Consider the following 23,676-nt stretch of genomic DNA (forward strand, 5'->3'; position numbering starts at 1 on the left):
CATAAAAAATGTCTTCAAGATTTCCTTTACATACTTAGATTGACTAACATATATACCTTTCCTTGTTTGATGAACTTGTAATCCAATGAAAATTTTGACCTCACAAAACATTGACATCTCAAGTTTTGTACTCATTTAATCAACAAATTTCTTACATAAAATGTCATTTTCTCCAAATAAAATGTCATCCAAAAATATTTCAGCAATCAACACCATGTCATCAGATTCACATTTTAAATACAAATATTGTTCTAACTTGTTCTAGCAAATACAATCTTAACCAAATATGAATATTACCTTTCATACCATTCTCTCAGTGCTTGTTTCATTCCATACAATGCGTTGTTCAATTTGCAAACCATGTTCCTCTAATTAGGTTCAATAAATCCTTCTAGTTGGTCTATGTAGACTTCTTCTTTAAGTATTCTATTTAGAAATACATATTTGACATCCATTTGATAAACTTTGAACTTCTTGTAGGTATCATTGGCCAACAATGTTCTTGCTCCTTCCAATCTTGCCACAGGTGCAATAGTCTCACCATAATATATTCCTTCTTCTTAAGCATATCCTTTGCAAACCATTTTTTCCTTGTTTCTTACCACTTCTCCATTTTCATTCAACTTATTTATGAAAATCCATTTTGTTCCTATCACATTCTTGACAGTAGGTCTTAGTACTAATGTCCATGTATTATTTTTCTCAATCTAACCAATCTCTTCATTCATAGCATTTATCTAATTCTCATTTTCTAAAGAAGCCTTAACTATTTTTGGTTCAAAATCATCTATTAAACATGTAATGTCTCTTAAATTACTTCTTTACTATACTCCAGTGCTTCCTTCACCAATAATTTATTCAAGGGAATGATTTTTCCTTGCATATTTAGCCAATACAAGTTTAGTTCTCTAATTTTCAGCATTTTCTCCACTTAATAGGGGTTTAGCTTCTTGCTTGAGGCATACTATTTGGTTCTTAGGAAAAACATTCTATAACTTAGATGATACAATCCAATATTTAGTAGCTCTTGGTTGTAACTTGGTGTTGATATAATATTTTTTTGAAGAGAAGAACTTGTAATGGAACAATCATTATTTTGTCAATGATGTCAAACCTGCTACCTGCTGGTGAGATAATTTCTTTTTGGCCTGAAAGATATCATTTAGTTGATTGATGAACAGGATTTGGAAAAAGGGGATAACAATAGCGCCTAGAGAAAGGTTGAGTTATTTGGTATGTAAAAGAAGCACTAAGACCAAGTAAGAAATTGGTACTATAGTGAATTATTTATCTACATAAAGTCTAAAATAAAAGATTACTCAAGTTAAGACTGAAAGAAGATCAAGTAAGAAATGTGTCTGCCAAGCCTTGTCAAGAAATCAGTGCAAGTTGAGAAAAAGTTAGTTGATGTAGAGTGAAAAAAAAGAGGTGCCAAGAAAAGATGAAAAATAGTGCAAGCCGAGTGATTGTTAGTATATGTCGAGTAAAGTTTAGTTGGTGTCAAGCATCAGTAAATTTTAGTGTTTTCCAAGTGAACTAGTGTTGGCCAAGTGACAGAACAATATAATTGTCAAGTGACAAAAAATATTGTTAACTCAAAGATTTGGCGAATTTGAGCCTACTATTTTATTTTCTTTAATTGTTTGAAGTGTGTGGAAGATAACTATGATGAGCTAGTGGCACAAAATTTGAGGTAAACCATTTTGAGGTGAATTCAAGGAAGATTGTAGAAGAAGTTTCTAAAGGAACCAAATAGAAAAGGGGGTAGATTCATTGTATCCTACCTAACCCTAAAATGGACAATTGTGGTTAAGTGGAAAAAGATCTAAATTTTCTATTTATAGAGATGGTCAGAAGAAAAGGTTGTCATGTGCTAGAACCTAAGAAAGACAAGGAGTCTAGAGTGTTGCTTCATTCAGTGACTAACCAGAGGTAATTGTAGTTGGCATGAAAATAAAGAAGGCTTAAGAGTATGAATTCTTGAAGGGAGAATAAGCTATCAGAGCTAAAGTGTATGAATAGCAAGCAGAATGGAGGATTGAAATAGATATCTATAATCTACAAGTGAGTTGTAATTTGTTATCAAATCAAGCCTTACTATTACTTTCTAATCATTGTATTAGTCTAGGGTAAATCCTTTAGATTAAGGTTGACCTAATAGTCATTCATAAATCCTTTAACTGGGTGACATTCTAATGGAATGGTCTAAAGTTGTCTAATAAGGCTCATTCCTAATAGGGTGATTGAAATCTTTTAACCAAGTCTCATTTAACAATGTGTATTGTAATCTTTAATAGGGTTGGTCTTTCACAAGGCATCACTTCAGAAGAGTGAGAATTAGTAGCATGTTACTAGTAGTTTTTCTCAAATTAGGTTTCCATATAAAATCCTTGTGTTAAAATTGTGTGAATGTTTTTATGTTGTTTCATGTTTACATTTCTGGAAAGTTGTTTTGACCTAAGACAATAACCTACAAAGTTTAAGTATTGTATAATCTAATAAATGCATGATTGATAAGATTTTATGGATATGGGTCTATTAAGCATTGAAAAGTTTTATTTGTACATCTGGACCTTGGATAACTAATTCACCCCCCTCTCAGTTATTTTAAAGAATTCCAATAGCTGGGTAGTGTCAACTAATGCCTCTTCACACATACACAAACTCATTATAATCTTTAGGTTCCTTCTTTCTTTCCACATCACTCTTCTCTATAATCCTATTAATCCTTATATTGCACTTTCAATCATTTTGTTAGTAGATTTTTCAAACATTTATAAGCTTTACTCTTATATGACTAGGCAAGGAATATACCTTCATCTCCATTTGAATGTATTGAATTTGATGAAAGATCAACCCCACATATCCCAAGAATCACCTGTATGCAAACACCTATCATAGAAAGAGAGAAGGAAAACTATGTAGGGTGAAATTCCTAGATCCACAAAGGAGACATTTTTTATGAGCATAAAGAGAAATTGCTACTAATCAAAAGTGAATGAATCTATTACAATGAGAGATTAGTCATTATAAAGGAGATCAAAACCCTAAAAGGTAAAACTAGGTTGCATGATAATAATTAATAAAATAATTAATTATTAATTGCATTAAGTTTAGCTTAAGTAAAATAGAGTTAATTAGAAAATAAACTTAGGGAGTAGATTAAAACCTAGAAATTACTACTAAATGTAGACTTGGGTCACAACAACAAAGTCTTATGAGATACCCAAGCACAACCAAATCTTTGTAAAGAGAAGAAATAGAGAAAATCACAAGGGAAAAGCCTACTCCAAGAAAATATGTAAATAATGTTGAAAGAATTAGTGAAGGACTAAAAAAGCCTCCAAACTAGTAATGTCCCAGAAGATAGGAACAAAAAATGATCACGAAGAATGCCACTGAAACATGTAGCTGCTGCAAAGATCTGTCATAAGTAATTGATGATCTAGAGAAAATTCACTGAAATAGAACCTAACTAGGTAGAGAAGACTATATTCTGCATGAGATCTCCCAAAAGACACTACTCAAATTAGGAAGTACACAAAGGAAAAAAACTAAAGTTGAAGATACAAATGACATAAAACACGAAATCATGAAGAGTTGATCAATCGAGCATGGAAGGTACAATAGAAGTAGGAACAAAAAAAAAGGTGTCCATATGGTAAATGATCCATCTCATCTAAATGCATAGGTACCCAGCCATTGCATACTCCTAGTACATAGGAACAAATATTTAATACATAGATCACTTCATTATACCAAGGAAACATAAGAACCAATAGAAGAACCCTCCTAATACAGATAAGAGTGAGGTGACAGGAAACTAGAAAAGTGAACCAAAAGAGCTACATGTCAAGGAATAATGATCAAGATGCACAAAAGAATACATATGTGTGTACTAATATGATCAATCACAGACACATCATGAGTCTAATATCATGGATGGAATACTCACTAACAAAGGAAGATGGCAAAAAAAGGCAAAACATCAACCCCCCATGATACTTTAATCAGAGTAGTGCATGTACAATAAGAAAAAAGATAATGTGAATCCCAATAATACATTAATATGTATGAGTGTCCTCAAATGACACTTTCTCGAGTTAGAAGGAAAAATAACTAAAATAAAATACAAATGAAATATGACATTTTATCTTAGTGAGTTTGCATCAATGCATACAATAGATGTCTAAAAAAATTAGAAGAGACATAAGGATGATACAATAGATAGTACAACCCATGATGAATCATATGAAACAATGAAATCGATCCATAGGTTTAAAACAATCAAGATATCCACCAAAATGGAAAATACAAAAAATTAAATCGAATGTGTCTTAAAGTAGAATCTGAAAAAACTACCAACATCACTGGAAAGAGCTCTAAAAGACCTTTCTAATGATATAAATAATTCACAAATCGCAAATTAGATGCTTAAGATATGTCTCCCAAAGTGAAAAAAATAACTCTTAAATTTGATAGAAAAAAAAGTCATAAGAAAAGCATCAAAACTAAAAAAACCTATATCCATATTATAGGCTTGGAACTAGCTTTTTGATGATATCTCATTTGCTAAAAATGGTTTTTGTATGCCTAAGATATGAACAAAATTGCAAAAGTAGGTCCAAACTAAGCCAAAAGGGCTTGTAGACATGCTAATGTAGTGTTAATATTAGCAAGTGAAGAGACCAAATATGATAGCCAAATGGTTGCTAGAGAAAAAAAAAGCCTAAAAATTTACCTAGTAGCTAGAAAAGAAATCCAGTTCATTAGGAAAGATGTCCCTATTGGGAAAAGTTGTCAGACCTAGAAAACAAAGGCTAGCAGCAAAAATATCATGCATGTGAGAAAAAATGCCATAAATTTCATCCAAAAATATATAGCTTTCTCCTTCTCTTCTTCAAGCATCTTGATGATAGATCATGTAGTGTGATCCAAAATGTTGATGATTAAAAACTGTCCACACAATCAAATCCAAAAAACAAAACAATTATATTGATGGATTGTGGAAATATGATAACTCTAACCATAAATTTTGTCCAAAAAGGATGACATGGCACAAAATATGTTGATGTAAGTACTCCAAAATATGTTAAAACACACACATGTGTTAGCATAAAAAATGGGGTGCAAAGGATAGTGATCAGCATGAGCTGACTTGGGTAAAAAACCCAAGTAAAATACCCTCCAAAAGGCACATGAATGCAGGCCCATATCAATTAGAAAACCAACATTGAGAGAAACAAAACCACCCACCTTGAGAATGCCACCCAAAATTACAGCCTAATAAACTCAGTCAATAGCCAAAACTACCATGTGGGAAAATAGAAACCACCATTGGAAATGAATATTGGGAGCACAAGCTCATACAAATAAGGCCAGAAATATAATTCAAAAGCTAGAAAGAAACAAACTATGTGTTGATAAAGGTTGCAAACTGGACTAGAAATACCATGATGAGCTTGACTTAGGTGGCTTGAGGGGCATCAAAAATTCCACTCCTTGTCTCCCAAACAAAAAATTTGCACTTTTTTTGATGCATTCACTGTGAACAAAGATTAGGAGTTTGTCTTTCAATAAAAAGTGTTCCATGCCAAATTGCTCATCAAAGGGCAAAAATGTTGATGGAGTGCATGTCTCCACAAAAGTGCAGAGAAAATAATAACTAATGCATCCCTAAATTGCATATACCAAAAAACACCTTGTCTTCCACCTATGAGTTTGTGGGCATTGAAAATGGAGAAAGGCATACGATGCAAGTCACGAGAAAACATGGGGACTCCTTTCCCCAAAAATGTGACCTCAATAAAAAAATGCCCAAATTAGAGTGCATAGAGAATAGGAACAACATAAGAGAATCATGTTTCATCTTGAGAAGCAACATTAGAGGATGAGGTGGCAAGGTAGGTAGAGGGCCATGTTTGTGTCATACATGCACATAGGGATCACAAGATTCCTAGGTTGCATGTGGGCCACTTTTTGAAAACAAAAAAAAGCCCTCCCTTATTTCAAAAAAAGAAAAGCATGCAAAGAGTAAACAATTCTATTTCTCTTTTTTTGTAAAATAAAATTTGTGATAATTTTTTGTAAATAAAATAAAAATATTTTTACTTCAATTTGTGTGCCCAAGTTAATATGACCTAAGTGCAAATACATTTTGCCTCAAATTTCAATAATGTCCAAACTGGATATATTTTATATGGAAATGGGGTTTTTTGTACTCTCTAAGCTCAATGGTGATGTTTGTCCAAACTCAAAGTAACTAGAAACAAATGTCCCCTAGATCTAATAAAAAAATGCCTCTGAAAAGTGAAACCCTCTAAAGGAAAAAAATATAGATATGAAAACCAAGCCAAACCTCTCATAAACATAACATGGGCATGAAGATTTAGAGCTTTGATACCACGTTGAAGTTGATGAAAGATCAAAACCATGGATCCCAAGAATAACTTTCATGCAAACACTTGTCACTAAAAGAGAGAAGCAAAACTATGGAGATTAGAATTCCCAAATCCACAAAGGAGACGTTCTTGATATGAAAAAAGAGAAATTGTTAATAATCAAAAGTGAATGAATGCGTTAAAATGAGAGATCAATCCTTATAAAGGATATCAAAACCCTAAAAGGTAAAACCTACATTGCATGATAGTAATTAATAAAATAATTAATTATTATATACCCAAAGTTTAGCTTAAGTAAAATAGAGTTAATTAGAAAATATTTAATACTCTAACAAAATCAACTTTGCCATTTATTGAATCCTTGTGAATGTAACACCTACTTCTAAAGATTGAACAATAACTTACATTAGGTGTATGACCATACCAAAGTTCATAGGGTGTCTTATTTTTTCCTTTATTCAACTAAACTTAGTTGATAGTATAAACAATAGTACTAACAACATCTCTCCAAAACATTTGTACAACATCTTTTTCAATCATCAATGTCCTTGCACTATCAACAACTGATTTATTTCTTCTCTCAACAATACCATTATGGTTTGGTGTCCTTAATGCAAATAATTATCTCTTAATACCATTCTTAGCACAAAATTTAGTGAATCCAATAGACATAAACTCACCACCTCTATCAGATCTTAAACATTTCAATGATTTATTAATTTTATTCTCAACTCTAGCTTTATACCATCTGAACATATCAAAAGCATATAATTTCACCTTCATGAACATAAAATTCATCATCCTAGAATAGTCATCACCAAACAATATAAAATATTTGTCACCATAATAACTTTTTCTACCAATACATCTACACAAGTCACTATGCACTAGCTCTAAATGTTAGGATTAACCTTAAACAAAAATATCAGTTACATGTAAATATAACCAATAAAAAAAAATAGATCACATAGAAGAGAACACAAGACACCAAGATTTAATGTGGTTCACCCAATCCCTGGGCTACATCCACCAACATCAAGTCCAATATTATTACTATCTAGTGATTACAATATGCAATCCCTTACATCTCAATACCACCACAAGAAGCTACAATATCACCATACATTATGAAATCCATAACCCTAAGCCTTTTTTACAAAGTTTTTACCACTTACAAAATTAGGGCTAGAATAAGTCATCCAATGGAAAAATAACAGTTGATGTCTTTAAGAATATAAGGTCATTTTTGGACTTGGGGGTGCTACCCTCAGAAACCCCCGCGGGGGTGTTTCCCCTCGACCCCACCCTATACTATGATAGGGAGAGCACCTAGGGCACTGCCCCTTCACCCTATCTTGGGGGCACTTCCCCCAAACCCCCATAGAAATAATCTGGGGAGAAACCATGTTGAATAAACCTTTGAGTCTGATTAGGCTCCATGTCACAACAATCTTCCACTTGGAGACTGATCAGACTCCACAACAATAACCTCACACTTGGAGATTGATCATAGCACTGTTAAACCTATAGCTCCCACTAGAATATCAAAGCACCTTGGACTTTATTGTTCTTTTATTTTGTTTAGTCTAGAAGACCAATCGAAGTTGAAGAGGAGTTTGACTTCTCCCTTGTTATTGTCTTGGTAAACATATCTATTGGATTATCATCTATATGTATCTTCTCCAGCTTTAACTATCCATCATCCAAAATTTATTGAATGAAATGGTACCACAACTATATGTGTTTTCTCTTTGAATGTAGAGCAAAAAAATTTCACAAGATAAATGGTACTCTGGCTATTTGTGAACAAATAATTATCCCATTGTGGGTATCCCAATTCTTCCATGAAAAATTGAAGCCATATCATCTCCTTGGCTACCCTTTTAGCAACAACATACTATACCTTTGTAGTGGATAAAGTATTAACCTTTTTTAACTAAGAAATCCAGTTCATTGCTGCCCCACCAACAATAAATACATAATCTGTAGTACTCCACCTAGTATCAATATTCCCCACCAAATCTAAATTAACATAGCCCTATAAATTAGTAGTAGAGCCCCCAAAATGTATACACTTACTAGATGTTCCTCTCAAATATATGAGAATCCATTTAACTGCATTCCAATGCTCAATTCTTGTATGTCTCATCTAGTTGCTAATGATTCTCACTGTATGTGCAATATCTAGTCTAGTACATAACATAGCATACATCAAGCTTCCTACAACTGAAGCATAAGGTACCTTAAACATCTTAGCCTCCTCTTCATGTGTCTTTGGACACATATCCTAAGTCAATTTCAAATGACCAAGTAAAGGTGTGCTGACAGCTTAAGCATTCTCCATAGAAAAATGTTACAACACCTTCTCAATATAATTAGCTTGAGATAATGTCGATTTTTTGTTCTTCCTATCTCTAAAAATATTTATACCAAAGATTTTTTTTTTTCCCCCAAATCTTTCATAGAAAATGAATGTGCTAACTATTCTTTTAGCCCCTTAATGTGATCCATGTTAGACCCAGCTACAAGCATATCATCAACATATAAACATAAAATAATGTAGTTGTCATCATCCAACCTCTTAAAATAAACACAATGATCTGAATGACACCTACTATATCCATACTCATGCATAAAATTGTCAAATTTTAGATACCATTGCCAAGGTGCTTTCTACAATCTACACACTAAGTTCTCCTTACCTTTGACATTGAATCCTTGTTTTTGTGTCATATATACCTCTTCATCCAAATCACCATGAAGAAAGTTCACTTTAACATCAAGCTTCTCCAAATGCAAATCTTGAGTAGCCAAAATACTTAAAACAACGCAAATATAAGTCATTTTAACAATAGGAGAGAATATCTCATCAAATCAATGCCCTTTTTCTGTGCAAATCATTTTATAACTAACTTGGCTTTAATTTTTTCTTACCTCCATCCTTTTCTTTCAACCTATAAACCCATTTATTTTGTAAAACCCTTTTACTCACAAGCAACTTGCATAAATCCCATGTCTGATTTTTTAGCAAATAGTCCATTTCTTCTTTCATTGCAAACTCCCACTAAATCTTTGTATCCACCTACACAGCTTCATCATAACATTTAGGTTCACTAGAATTAGTATGTAAAATAGAATATAAAGAAGGAGAAAACCTTTTTGCAAGTTTACTTAGACTTGTTGATCGTCTAACACTCATTAGGGTGTATGGTATTTGTTGTTGTGGTTGTTACAGATCATGACGAACTATTGGAACATCATCTTTTGGTGTATCATCCAATACTACATAATCATTTTCTTTCTCCTCATGTTGCTACAATAGATCTTTGTACAACACTTTCTCACTAATTATGACATCCCTACTTCTTACAATTTTACGATTTTCAAAATTCCAAAGTCTATAACCAAATTCATCAATTCTATATCCAACAAATACACATTTATTTGACTTAGCTTCCAACTTGGTTCAATTTTTGGACTCAATATGTGCAAATGCTTCACAACCAAAGGTTTTGAGAAAAGAATAACTCACCTTCTTACTAGTCCATGTTTCCTCTAGAATACCACAACCCAAAGGAGTAGAGGGACCTCTATTAATCAAATACACAATAGTATTGACAACCTCTACCCACATGCTTAAGGGAAACCCACCATGCAACCTCATGCTCCTTGCACACTCCATTATTGTCATGTTCATGTGTTTAGCCACTCTATTTTCCTATGGAGTCCTTGGAATAGTTTTTTGTCTACGAATACCATTAATGGAGAAATAATCTTCAAATTCATGATTGCAATACTCACCACCATTATCAGATCTAAGACATTTTAGCTTTTTACCAGTTTCATCCTCAACCAAGCATTTCCATTTCTTAAAAGTTTGAAATACATCATATTTATGTCTAAGGAAATAAACCCATACTTTTATAGTTGCATCATCAATAAATGTAACATAATAATGAGAACCACCAAGGGAAGATACCTAAGCTGGTTCCCATACATCTGTATGCACAAGCTCTAATTTCTCATTTTTCTTTTCCTTCCCACTCTTCACAAAGCTCACTCTCTTTTGTTTTCCATACACACAACTTTCACAAAATCCATATTAACACATTTTAGACCTAGTAAAGCTTTCTTTGAACGAATTAAATTCATACCTTTCTCACTCCTGTGCCCAGGTCTATGGTGTCATAGCATTGTATTAGAATCTAAAACATTTGTTTTTTCTCCCTACTCAACTGTAGCAATTGTTCCTAAACATTCATTTTTCTATGAAACAATCAAAGTAGAAGGAGCAATGTGACATGTACAAAGATATAAGATGCCTATTGTTGGTCATTTTTTCCTTCCCACCAAAATCATCGTATTTGAATTTAAATGTGGTAATGTTCACATATTTAAAAATTCAAATAAAATGGCACAAAAATACCTCATGTTAAACTTTAGGTTATGATTTATTTCCTAAGTGGCTATGCACTTTAATATTCCACGAACCCTCAACTTCCCCATTGTTAGATCTTTTATGATCTACGGTTGTCGCATTCTCACTATGTGGAGTTATATGACCTTTATTTCATGCAACATAGCAATGGCTTAGTGGACATCTTTCCTATCAAAAAAACCAAGCAGTTGTTAGAGCATGTCAGCATTTTGTTGGTTTCTCATTGGCTAGGGTAATGACTATGTAAGGTGTGTGGGCCAGTTCCTTTGGTGCACCTTACTCGCCATCAGATATTTCATCATCCAAAGTTGTCTCTTTGTCACTTTGTAGAGTTGCACATTCTTTATGTCATGTGACAAAGTGACATCACGTCGCACGTCTGTATGGGTCTGAGTTTCTTTAGTGGGTCATCCTTCCAATTATGCTAACATGTCAATGTCATGTTGTGTGGACCATAGGATGATAGGGTGATGAGTTGGATTGAGCTAGCATATAGTGGGATTTTCATTGGTTGAGCCTCTAATGTGTCGAGGTCATGGGCCACATGTTCTTGGTTCTACCTTCTACCATTTGATATAAATAGGTCAAGGGTGGTCGCTTTGTCACTATATGCGGTTGTTCGATCTTTAATCATAGTGTCAAAGTGACATGTTGAAATGTAGTATGTTATTTCCTTCCCTTTTGTGGGCCATGGTGATGTGGATAAAGTGTCAAAAAGGTTGGCAAAAGACCCTATTTCTATTGGTTGGTGCATTGATAGGATTGATGGCTTTTTGGGGCCTTTAGATGGAGGAAGATCAAAATATCTCACTTTGTCACTATAGGGAGTTGCTCGATCTTTAATTATAGCAACATAGCAAGGTCTTGCCATGTGTCTTGGTGGGCGCAAGTATGATGTTGACATCACAGTTAAGGTTGATAGTATCATAAACCATCACGTTTAAGTTTGAAGGTGGTGTGGTTAATTAAACATGATATGGTCAAACACATGAAGAATCCATGAGGTGGCAAAAGGAAATAATATGGTTGGTCCACATGGAGGTTTTTGGTTGTGTGATTGGGTTGACCTATTGCTTTGCTAATTCATGAGCCAAAAAAATGGAAAGATAGGTTTTCTTGTGTGATTCGATGTTTTTGATCAATCTCAACCGCTCTAGTTAATGCTAGGTTTGAAATGATGCAAAGGCACTCTTTTCCACCACCCGGTTGTCCATTTTGAGAAATTTTAGCATTGATTGATGGCATTTTCATCACTTTAGGGGTTTTCTCTAGTCAGGGTTTCCATGATTTTCATGTCCCTACAAGTGTACTAGATCAAATATTTTTAGATCACCCTGATTGTTCCCTGAGCACTTAATGGCAGTAGTAGTGGAGTCACTTTAGTTGGAAATATCTCAATTATGCCTAAGCTATAAAGGAAAAATTTTGTAATTTTTGTAAGGGTTGATCTTTTTGTAATTCTCTAGTTTGCTTCTATGCATACTACTATAATTTCTCATGCCTTTGAGCCATTGCAACCCTCTATTGAGTCTCTTTTAGGCATTAACACACTGTGCATGTTCTCTTTACCTCTAGTTAATTTTTTGTCTATATTCTACAATTTGCATGATTGTATCTACTTTTTACATTTGAATGATATTAAGTGAAGTCTCTTCCTATAGCGTTTTTTTGTTATTTGATATATATGTGGTTGTTGAATTAGGCAAAGTCTAAATCTGTATTCTTTAAGGTTATAATTAGTTAACTGTGCATTTATGGGCAAAGACAAAGGTTAAACATTCTATTTTGGTGCATCAACCCTTAGGTCAAAATAGGTAGATTTTCTCCCTATGCATTCCTTCTCCCTTTTTCTCTCCAAGTGTAGTTAGGTGCACCCTAATGGTAAAGGAATTCAGCCTTCTCTAGAGACTCAATCTCATAGTTCAAGTCCCATAGCTTGGAGGTTGTTTCCATGTTTCACAAGGTTGTCCTTAGGTAAAAACTTTGGACAAGGGTGCAAACTTTTGTGACAATATTTTTTGGCACATCCAGTGGGACTCATCAAGAAGCTTTCAAGTCTACTGGTGTCAAGAAGAAGAGAATTTCATGAGTATGTATAAGAGATAGTACTAGCTTTAGTATTTAAGCCTTCAAGAAGCTCATTCCTCAAGTACTTGGTGACTCCAAGCTTCAAACATATTTGGTTCCAGACCAAAGCTATTGTGATTCATGCCCAAAGCTGAAACAAGGGCATCTTATAGAGGTAATTTCCAATATCAAGAGCTTTCATTCTCAAATCCTAGAAGAAGGAAGATTAGATTGTCTCTATCACTAGTTAGGAGTACATAAGAAATACATACCCCTGTAAGATCAATCTCCACTCCTATTGTTAGATCTCAACCTAGGTTGCCATCAGCTCATATCAATAGACCACTTGCTTATATGGCTAGAGCTCATACTTTTCCACCTTTAATGGTGGAAGTCCTATTTTGTTAGTCTAATGACATGACATACTAGTAGTTGCACTTAAGATTATACCTGAATTCACTATTGAAACTTCTATCTCCCCCTTAGAGCACATTCAAAAGGATGTAAATATCTACAATATCCATGGTATTACAGAAGATGATGTGGTTGTTAGACTCCTAGATTCATCTTTAAAAGGGAAAGCCCTACAATGGTACCATGGTCTATCACATGGTTCTATAACAGATTGGGATGGGTTAGGAGTATGACTATGTAAACATTTTGAGGACAAAAGTGACTATTTGTCACTTTTAGAACAACTAACTACCATAAAAAGAGCCCCTATGAATGTATGATTGATTTCAACTACAAATTCCAAAAGAAATGGGACAAAATACCTATGTTAGTGAAGCCTACCCTTGGCAATGCCTTCTTGCATTACCTTAGATCTTTTAACAATGATATTGCCACTATAATCCAAACCATGGGAGGAGATACCTTACCTGATGCTTATGAAATAGCAATAACAACAAAAAACATATTGATACAAGGAGGAAAGCTAGCTCCAAGGCCTCCTATGCCTTTCTTCCTTGATTCTCTTCCTTGATATCCCAAATCATCAACTAACAATAACCCCTATTCCCACAACTTCCACATCACAACCCCTTTCTCTAGCCCCTCAAGCTTCTACATCTTTGAACGAAATGGATGAAATCAAGGAGATGATGTAGTCTATGATGTTGAACATAGATAAAAGATTGCAAGGCCAAGAGAAGAAGTTGGAAGATAGCTTCTCTATGATACAAAAAGTGAGCAACAAAGTGGTGACTTTGGAGAGACAAAAACCTCAAGATAGTAAGACTCATCAACTACAATACCAAGATTTGAACAATGGTAGGCCTCCAAATCATAATTATGAGAATACTTGTTTTGATCAGAATAGGTAGAACAATCATTTTTCTACCTCGAATGAAAATCAAAGTAGGTCCATAGTCCCTCAAAACAATATGGTTCAAGATCAAGATTTTTGTTCCTTCTGCAACTGCTCCTATGTCTATTGTATGTGTCAAAAGGCTAAATCCTATTCGGCTTTGAGTACCCAAGATCTTGTAGTAGGATAGTCATATTATGAGAACCAACCCAATGATGCCTTACATATGCAAATAAAAAGTGATTACTCCTTCATGAATCACTAGGTGGAGGAACATTGTAATGTAAACTAGGACTCCATTACTCACAATACTAGGAACAAAAGAAGAACTATTGAAGATGCTACCCCTCCTCATCCTAATCAACATTCAACATCAAATGCAGTACCTCATGTACAAGCAATGAATGATCAATTCAATGTTCCTCAACAACAAAGACAAAATAATAGTAAAGGAGATATAAATGGCCCCCAAGTCATTCAAACTCAACCCCCTACACATGCAATTACTAAGGCTTCTATTAGAGCACCTAATGTCCCATTTAGTGTGATAGATCATATGAAGAGGATGAATGTGAATATTTCCATGTGGGATGTTGTTGCTACTACACCCATGCAAAAGAGGCTATTGCAACAAGAATTGGAAAGTATTGAACCAAAAGATTAGCCACTTAGTGTGGAAAGTGCCACAAGCCTAGTGCAACCATCAAGGGAGGTCGAAATAAGTAAAAAGGTTAGACCTCATCCATTTTATGTTTCTTTGATTATAGGGGATAAACTAGTCCATGATTGTATGATTAATTCAAGGGCTAGTAGTTTAATGATGCCTAAGTGTGTTGTTGATGCTTTAGAAATGAAATATGACCCCATTGTTAGGGATGTATTACAGTTGGATAGTAGTATTATCAAGACTATAGGGATCCTTAGAAATGTTGAAATGGCCCTACATGCATGCCCTAGTTGTACTATAACTCAAGATATATCAGTTGCTAAGGTCAAACCACACTTTTCTATTTGTCTTTCAAGATACTTCACTACCCAAATAGGTGGTTACATATCTTCAAATTGGTCATATATGTTTTTTAGGACAAGATATAGAACCAAGGCTTCAATCGAAGAAAAACCTCTAGCCCTTCATCATATTGAGCCCTACACTCCTAATCTCATCAATATGAATTGCACTATCCTAGAGATGGATGATAATGACATAGTAAATGAGCTTACCACTTCTCTAGAAAAGATAACTGATTTTCTCTTAGATGAATGGGCTAGTGCATATCAATTTAATCCCATATCAAAAACCCTTGAGACAGGTCTTGGTACATACTATGTGTTAGAAAAGGATGCTCCTGTCCCTAATCTTATGAAGAACAAAGAAGATATGAGTGGGATATGGAGTATGTACTTTGATGGATCAAGAAACAAGAATGGATTAGGGGCCAGTGTGATGTTGATTTCTCCTACACAAGTAAGGTACTACTTCTCCTTTAGGCTATGATTTAGTTGTACCAATAATGTGGCTAAGTATGGATCCTTGATTCAAGGTCTTTTACCTGCTTAAAAAAGGAATCCAAGTACTGAGTGCATATGGAGATAGTAAGTTGGTGGTCAATCAAGTAAGAAATCATAATATCACTAAGAATGTCTTGCTCAAGTCTTACAAACATTGAGTATGGGATTTTATTGAAGGCTTTAATGCATTTAATATTTAGAGCATCCCTAGAAAAGAGAATAGACATGTTGATAGACTTGTAGTGGTAGGTGCATCTTATGATATCCTGAAGAATCTTGAAGTTGAAAAGAAGTAGAAAATTAAAGTGGTAGTAAGGAATTTTATTCCTAACAATAACACCAATTGGAAAGTCTTTAAATTTGATGCACAAATTGTAAGTTTCTTGCAGAATGAGACAAAATTCTAAGAGAGAAACCAATCTAGGTTGCATGACCAATATGGAGATCAAATCGTCAATCTTAGTTCCAACAAATTGCCTAAGGGTCTCATTACCTTAGAAAGTGTCTTCACCCCTAATGACCAAGCAAGAAACAAAAGCATGAACCTAGATGCTGATAAAGATCATTGTACACCAATTGTGGTTGATGATGGAAAGTCCTTAAACATGGGATAGGTATGTTCTAAAATTGAGAAAGAAAGTTTTATTCATCTATGTTAAGAATTTAATGATATATTTTCTTGGACATATGATGACCTAAAAGGTTTTGACCCAAGCCTATTTCAACATACCATAGATCCAGTAGAAAATATCAAACCAGTAAGGCAAAAGGAGAGGCCAGTGAATCCTAAGATTGAATCATTAATGAGAAAAGAGCTATCCAAGTTGATTGAGGCTAATATAATTTTCCCTATCAAGCATTCATCATGGGTAGCAAACCTTGTCCCTGTTAGGAAGAAGAATGGATAAATTAGATTATGCATGGATTTTAGGGATCTTAACCAAGCTTCCCTCAAAGATCATCATCCCCTTCCTTCCATGGAGTAGATATTGTCTAAGATTAGTGGTTCAAAGAGGTTCTCATTTCTTGATGGATTCTCTAGTTACAATCAAGTGTTGGTCAAAAAGTATGATAGATACAAGTCTACATTCACCACCAAATGAGGCACCTATGCTTATATAAAATGCCTTTTGGGCTAGCAAATGCAAGTGCCACAATTCAAAAGGCAATGGAGATGGCCTTCAAAAACATGATCAAAAGGTTTGTATTAGTTTACCTTGATGGTATCACAGTGTATTCAAAGGATATAGCAAATCATTTTGGTCATCTCATACAAGTGTTCATAAGGTGTAGAGAGTTTGGGGTATCCCTTAATCCAAGCATGTATGTCTTTGCCACCAATCAAGGAAAATTATTAGGACACATTGTATCAAAGGATGGTTTAGCCATTGATCCAAAGAGAACAAAAGAAAAATTTTCCCTTCCCCATCCTAGTCATAAGAAAGGTTTGCAAAGTTTTTTTGGTAGAATAAATTTTGTGAGAAAGTTTATCCCTAATTTAGCTATCATGGTGAAACCTCTTAAAGCCATGCTTAAAAAGAATACAATCTTTTCATGGACCAAGGAAGGGAAGGTAAGTTTTGAAGAGATCAAAGTAGCCATAGCCTTGGCCCCTACTCTTATTAATCCAAATTTTGAGAAGGATTCCATTCTTTATACCTTAGGTGGTAAGTCAAGCATCTCTATTGTCTTGACTCAAGAAAATGATAAAGATGCAGAAAAACCTATTTTCTGATTTAGTGAAGGGCTTAAGGAATATGAAGACAAATACAGTTATGTAGAGAAGCAAGCCCTTGAAGTCATAAGAGCTTTGAAGAAATTTAGACACCTTATGTCTCATAACAAGATCCATTTTTTAATACCCCATGCCAACATGAAGGAATTTATTTTGAGAAAAGATATTAATGAGAAGAGATGTGGATGGATCACTAAGGTAATGGAGTATAATGTTTACATCTAGATTACCAACTTGGTAAGAGGGAAGGGACTGAGCAAACAGATGATCTCATCTCAAGAATTAGATGAGGATGTTGTCTTGGTATTGACAGAGCAACAAGAAGCAAGGAATGATAATCCAAAGAGTTGGATGGATGACATGAGGACCTTCTTAACAGGAAATGGATATCCTCAAGGGTTGGATAAGGCTAAAAGGAGATAGTTCATATTACAATCAATCCCCTATGCTATAGTTGATGGTATCCTTTTTTAGGAGGGACTTCAATGGAGACCTATTGAGATGCATTGATATAGATCAAGCTAAAACAATGATCAAAGAGCTTCATGATGGTCCTAATGGTGGCCACTTTTCAGCAAGGACAACTACAATGAAGATCATGAGAGTTGGTTCTACTGGTCATCCCTATTCCATGATTTTCATAGATATATGAGGAAGTGCAAAAAATGTGCCTTCTTCTCTGGTAAAAAAAGACTTGTAGCTCTTCCTCTTCATCCCATTTAGGTAGACTAGCCCTTTTCTCAATGGGGATTGGATTTCATAGGCCCAATCACCCCTCCTTCTAGCTCTGGTCACAAATGGATCCTAGTAGCTACAAATTACTTCACCAAATGGATAGAAGTAGTTGCATTGAAGGATGCCATAGAGTCTTTATTTGTTGAATTCTTTGATGGAATTTTTACCAAATTTGGTGGCCCTTCAACTATTATTTGAGATAATGCAAAATATTTTGTAGGAGCTTAGATTTTGCATGGGCAGTTGACTATAATATCTACTTGAGCACATCCTCAAACTACTATCCTTAGGGCAATGGATTGGGTGAGTCATCTAACAAAAAACTAATCAAAATTATGAAAAGGACTATAGAGGATAACCATAGGTGTTGGCATCAAAAGTTGAGGACAACACCATGGGCTGATAGAATAACACCTAAGAGGGCAATAGGAAATTCACCCTCTATGTTAGTATATGGCAGGGAAGCAAGGCTTCCAATTTCATTAGAATTCCCATCTCTAGAACTAGCCCATCAGTTGGAGCTAATTGAAAATGATTCCTTGAAAATAAAGATGGCAGAGTTGATGGAGCTAGAAGAGAAAAGAAACTAGGCCATGCAAACCATAGGAATACATCAACAACAAGTAAAAAGGAGCTTTGATAGGAAGGCTAGGGTTAGAATCTTCAGAGAGGGTTATCTGGTATTAAAATGGGATGTAGATAGGGAAAAACCAAGGAGGCACTAAAAGTTTAATGCACTATGGAGTGGTCCCTACTTGGTTATAAGTTGCAAACATGCCAATGCTTTCTAGTTACATAGACCTAATGGAGAAATTTTGCCCATTCCAATTAATGGGATATATCTCAAACCCTATTTTTGAGATGCAATGATGTTCATGTATATGTTTAGGTTAGTTTCCTTCCTATGGTTTCCTATTGTTCAAGAAGTGCATGAACACATGTGTTTTGTAGTGGTTGTGAAGGTTTTTGGTTCCTGGTTTCAATTGCAGAGAGAGTTTGGAGGTTCCTAGGCATATTTTTTGTAATTTTAGGGTTTTTTACTAGGTAGATTCTCATGATTTCTATGACTCTATTCTCCAATGGATGCGTAGGCTACTAATCTATGCATAGTTGGCTTGCATTCCCCCTAAGTCACTAGATTTATTAGTCATTTTTGTCTTCCTGCCAAAATCACCATATTTGAATTTAAACATGGTAACATTCACATATTTAAAAATTCAAATAAAATGGTGCAAAAATACTTCATGTTAAACTTTAGGTTATGATTTATTTCCTAAGTGACTGTGCACTTTAATATTCCATAAGCCCACAACTTCTGCATCATTAGATCTTTTATGATCTATAGTTATCTCGTTATCACTACGTGGAGTTGTACAACCTTCATTTCATGTGACATAGAGACGGGTCAATGGACCCTTTCCTATCAAAAAAATTGAGTAGTTGTCAGAGCACATCAACATTTTGTTGTTTTCTCATTGGCTAGGGTAATGACTATGCAAGGTGTGTGGACCAATTCCTTTGGTGCACCTTACTCGTCATCAGATCTTTCATCATCCACGATTGTCACTTTGTCACTTTGGGGAGTTGCATGTTCTTTATGTCTTGTGACAAAGCAACATTGTGCTACATGTCTATGTGTGTCTGAGTTTCTTTGGTGGGTCATCCTTCCAATTGTGCTGACATGTCAATATCATGTTGTGTGGACCACAGGGTGACAAGGTGATGAGTCAAATTGAGTTGGCGTATGGTGGGATTTTCATTGGCTAAGCCTCTAACATGTTGAGGTCATGGGCCACATGTTATTGGTTCTACCTTCTACCATCTAATGCAAATAGATCAAGGGTGGTCACTTTATCACTATAGGAAATTGCTTGATATTTAATCATAGTGACAAAGTGATAAGTTGACATGTGATATGGTGGGTCCTTCCCTTTTGTGGGTTGTGGTGATGTGGATGAAGTGTCAGATAGGTTGGCAAAAGACCTTGTTTCTATTGGTTGGTGCATTGGTAGGATTGATGGTTTTTCAAGGCTATCAAGTGGAGGAAGATCAATGTCTATCATTTTGTCACTATAGGGAGTTTCTTGATCCTTAGTCATAGCAACATAGAAAGGTCTTCCCACATATCCTGGTGGACCCAAGTATGATGTTGACATCATAGTTAAGGTAGACAGTATCATAAACCGTCATGGTTAAGTTTGAAGGTGGTGTAGTTAGTTAAACATGATATGGTCAAACATCTGAAGACTCTACAAGGTGGCAAAAGGAAATAATATGGCTGGTCCACATGGAGGTTTCTAGTTGCATGATTGGGTTGACCTATTGACTTTGCTGATTCATGAGCTAGAAATGAGGAAAGACAAGTTTTCTTGCGTGATCCAATATTTTTTATCAATCCCAACCACTCTAGTTAATGTTAGGTCTGAAATGATGCAAAGACACTCTTTACCATCGCCTAGTTGTCCATTTTGAGGAATTTTGGCATTGATTGACATCATTTGTGTCACTTCAGGGGTTTTCTCTAGTTAGGGTTTCCATGATTTTCATGTCTCTACAAGTGTACCAAATTAGATCTTTTTAGATCACCTTGATTGTTCCCTGAGCACTTAATGGCAATTGTTGTGGAGTCACTTTAGTTGGAAATATCAAAGTTATGCCTAAGCTATAAAGAAATTTTTTTGTAATTTTTGTAAGGGTTGATCTTTCTCTAATTCTCTAGTTTTCCTCTATGCATACTACTGTAATTTCTCATGCCTTTGAGCCATTGTAACCCTCTGCTAAGTCTCTTTTAGGCATTAACACACTATGCATGTTCTCTTTGCTCTGGTTAATGTTTTTGTCAATATTCTGCAATTTGCATGATTGTATCTACTTTTGACATTTGAATGATATTAAGTGAAGTCTCTTCCTATAGCTCTTCCCCTTTGACTTTCCTCTTGATTTCCCTTGATTTCTAGAATTACTTCATCTCTCAGTCATTTTGCCTCTGCTTTGTGTATTTAAAGCACTACCTAATGTAGATCCAACTGAGGTTTTCCTATGAGTTTCCTTGCTCAAAATAACACCAATCACATCATTAATTTTTAGGGTATTAGATCTAGAAATAGAATTACTCACAGCCATTACCAATCCATTCCAACTTTCTGACAAAGAACACAAAATCAAGAGAGCTCTAATTTCTTCATCAAAATTGATATTCATAGAAGATAACTAACTAGTAACAGTGTTAAACTCATTTAAATAATCTGCAACAAATCCACCTTCTGTCATCTTCATATTAAATAAACACTTCATGAGAAATACCTTATTTGAAGTAGAGGGCTTTTCATACAATTTCACTAGGGTTTTCATCAACTCTTTCATTATCTTTGCTTTTGTAATATAAAATGTCACTGATGGTGCCAAGCATAATCGAATACTTCCAAGTGCCTTTTTGTCTAAAAATCTGTCAGTCCTCATATGTCATAGTTCCCTTTTCTTTGATTTTCCTTCTAATGGCTTCTATAAATCCTTTTAATAAAGATAGTCCTCCATTTGCATTTTCCATAACAGAAATTTCTACCCATTACACTTCTCAAACTTACCCTCATCTTTCATCACTCCCACTCAACCATGAGACTTCCACGCAACTATGAGACTTTCTTGCAAAGGATTGCTAAATTTTTTTTATGATAATGGTCTGGCTAAAAATAAAAATGGAAAAAATTTGGATATGATACTACTTGTTAGGATTAACCTCAAACAAATAACTGTTACATGCAAATATAACCAATATCAAAAAATAATAGATCACACAGGACACCAAGATTTGACATAGTTCACACAATCCTTGGGCTACATCTGTATATGAGCAATGTTAGTATGCTAATAGAAACCAAATTTAAATAAAGCTTCTACAAACTAAACAAAATTCATAAACTTCAAGATAGACTAAGATGAGCTCTCAATTGAAAATATGAGCCATTAATGGGCTCTCTCAATGAGAAGCTCTCTTGTTGAGTGGCTTTATCTAAATGGATAGGATGTATGCTCAATATGCTTCCAAAGGCTTCAATGGATGATTGTGGATTTTTGGTGTGGATATATGGCTTTAGTATGGATTTGGCTCTCAAAATAGCATTATAACTTTACTTCATGGATTGTGTTATTTTGCAAAGGGGAAGGATCCAATTTATAGGCAAGAGGCTTGAGGGATTGAGGGCTAAGATGCAAGGATGGGAAAAAGCTCATGGAGGGCTTAGATTGCATGAGAGGAGAGCACATAGATTGTGCTTCCTTACAACCAATCAAAGAGTGACACATGTCACATGGTGAGAGGATGGAGGAAAGGGGAAGGATGAGTCAACAAAGGAGGCTCAAGAGATAAAATCTTCATAAAGACCCTTCATAAGTGCTTGTAAGAGCAATAAAAGGGCTTGTAAGAGACATTTATGACCTAGTGGGCTTTATAAATTTTTGTGGTTGAAGATATTTGTGAGAGATACCATGAAATTTGAATTTGAGGGTTTAGGGGGGTTTTAAGCTTGCTTAGGGTTGTAAAAATGATTAGAGGAAGGGTTAGAGATGGCTTAGGACTAGGCAAGTGGATGGCAAGTGGATTGCAATTAATGAGGGTGGGTGAAGGAGGAGATATTTGTTAACTTTGGATTGAGTTAGCAAGTCTTAACCCATGTTTAGGGAATGTGACAAGGTTAGGAGGGGATTAGGATTAGGGTTAAAGACATCTTCTAGAAGAGTCTAGGCTTTGGATGAGGATGAAGACTTTCTAGAAGAGTCTAGAACTTCCTAGGATAAGATTTTATGAAATAAATAAAAATTTATTTATTTCAAGGGTTTGGGTTGAGGAGATATTTATTAAAATATTTTTAATAAACATGAGGATTAATATTTAATCTTGATTAAATATTTTTAGTTGGGATTAGGGGTAGGAAATGATGGGATTAGCCTTTAATCGAAATTAAAGAAGGATTAGAAGATTTTGGAAGAGGTTATTGGTCTCAAGAAGATTGGCCAAGTTTTGGGCAAAAAATAATTTTTTTATTTATTTTAGGATTTTTGGTCAATTTATTAATTAAATAATTAATAAATAAGAAAATAATGTTTAAATAAGATTTAAACATTTTTGGGAGGGATTCCTTAATTAAATATTTTTAATTAAGATAAAGGGATTTAATGTCATAAAAATTAATTAATTAATTAATTAATTAATTAATAAATGATGATGTCATCAGGGACTTTTTTTTCAGAAAATAAAAATATTATTTTCTAAAGGATTTTAGGTGTCTACAACATCCACCAACATCAAGTCCAATATTATTACTATCTAATGATTACAATCCGCAATCCCTTACAACTCAATATTTTCACAAGAAGCTACAATATCACCATACATTATGAGATCCCTACGCCTAAGCCTATTTATACAAGCTTTTTACTACTTACAAAATTAGGGCTCGAATAAGTCATCCAATAGAAAAATAGA

This window comes from Cupressus sempervirens, chromosome 5 (assembly GCF_028749045.1).
Source record: "Cupressus sempervirens isolate cs-2001-9-10 chromosome 5, ASM2874904v1, whole genome shotgun sequence".
NCBI classification, from domain to species: domain Eukaryota; kingdom Viridiplantae; phylum Streptophyta; class Pinopsida; order Cupressales; family Cupressaceae; genus Cupressus; species Cupressus sempervirens.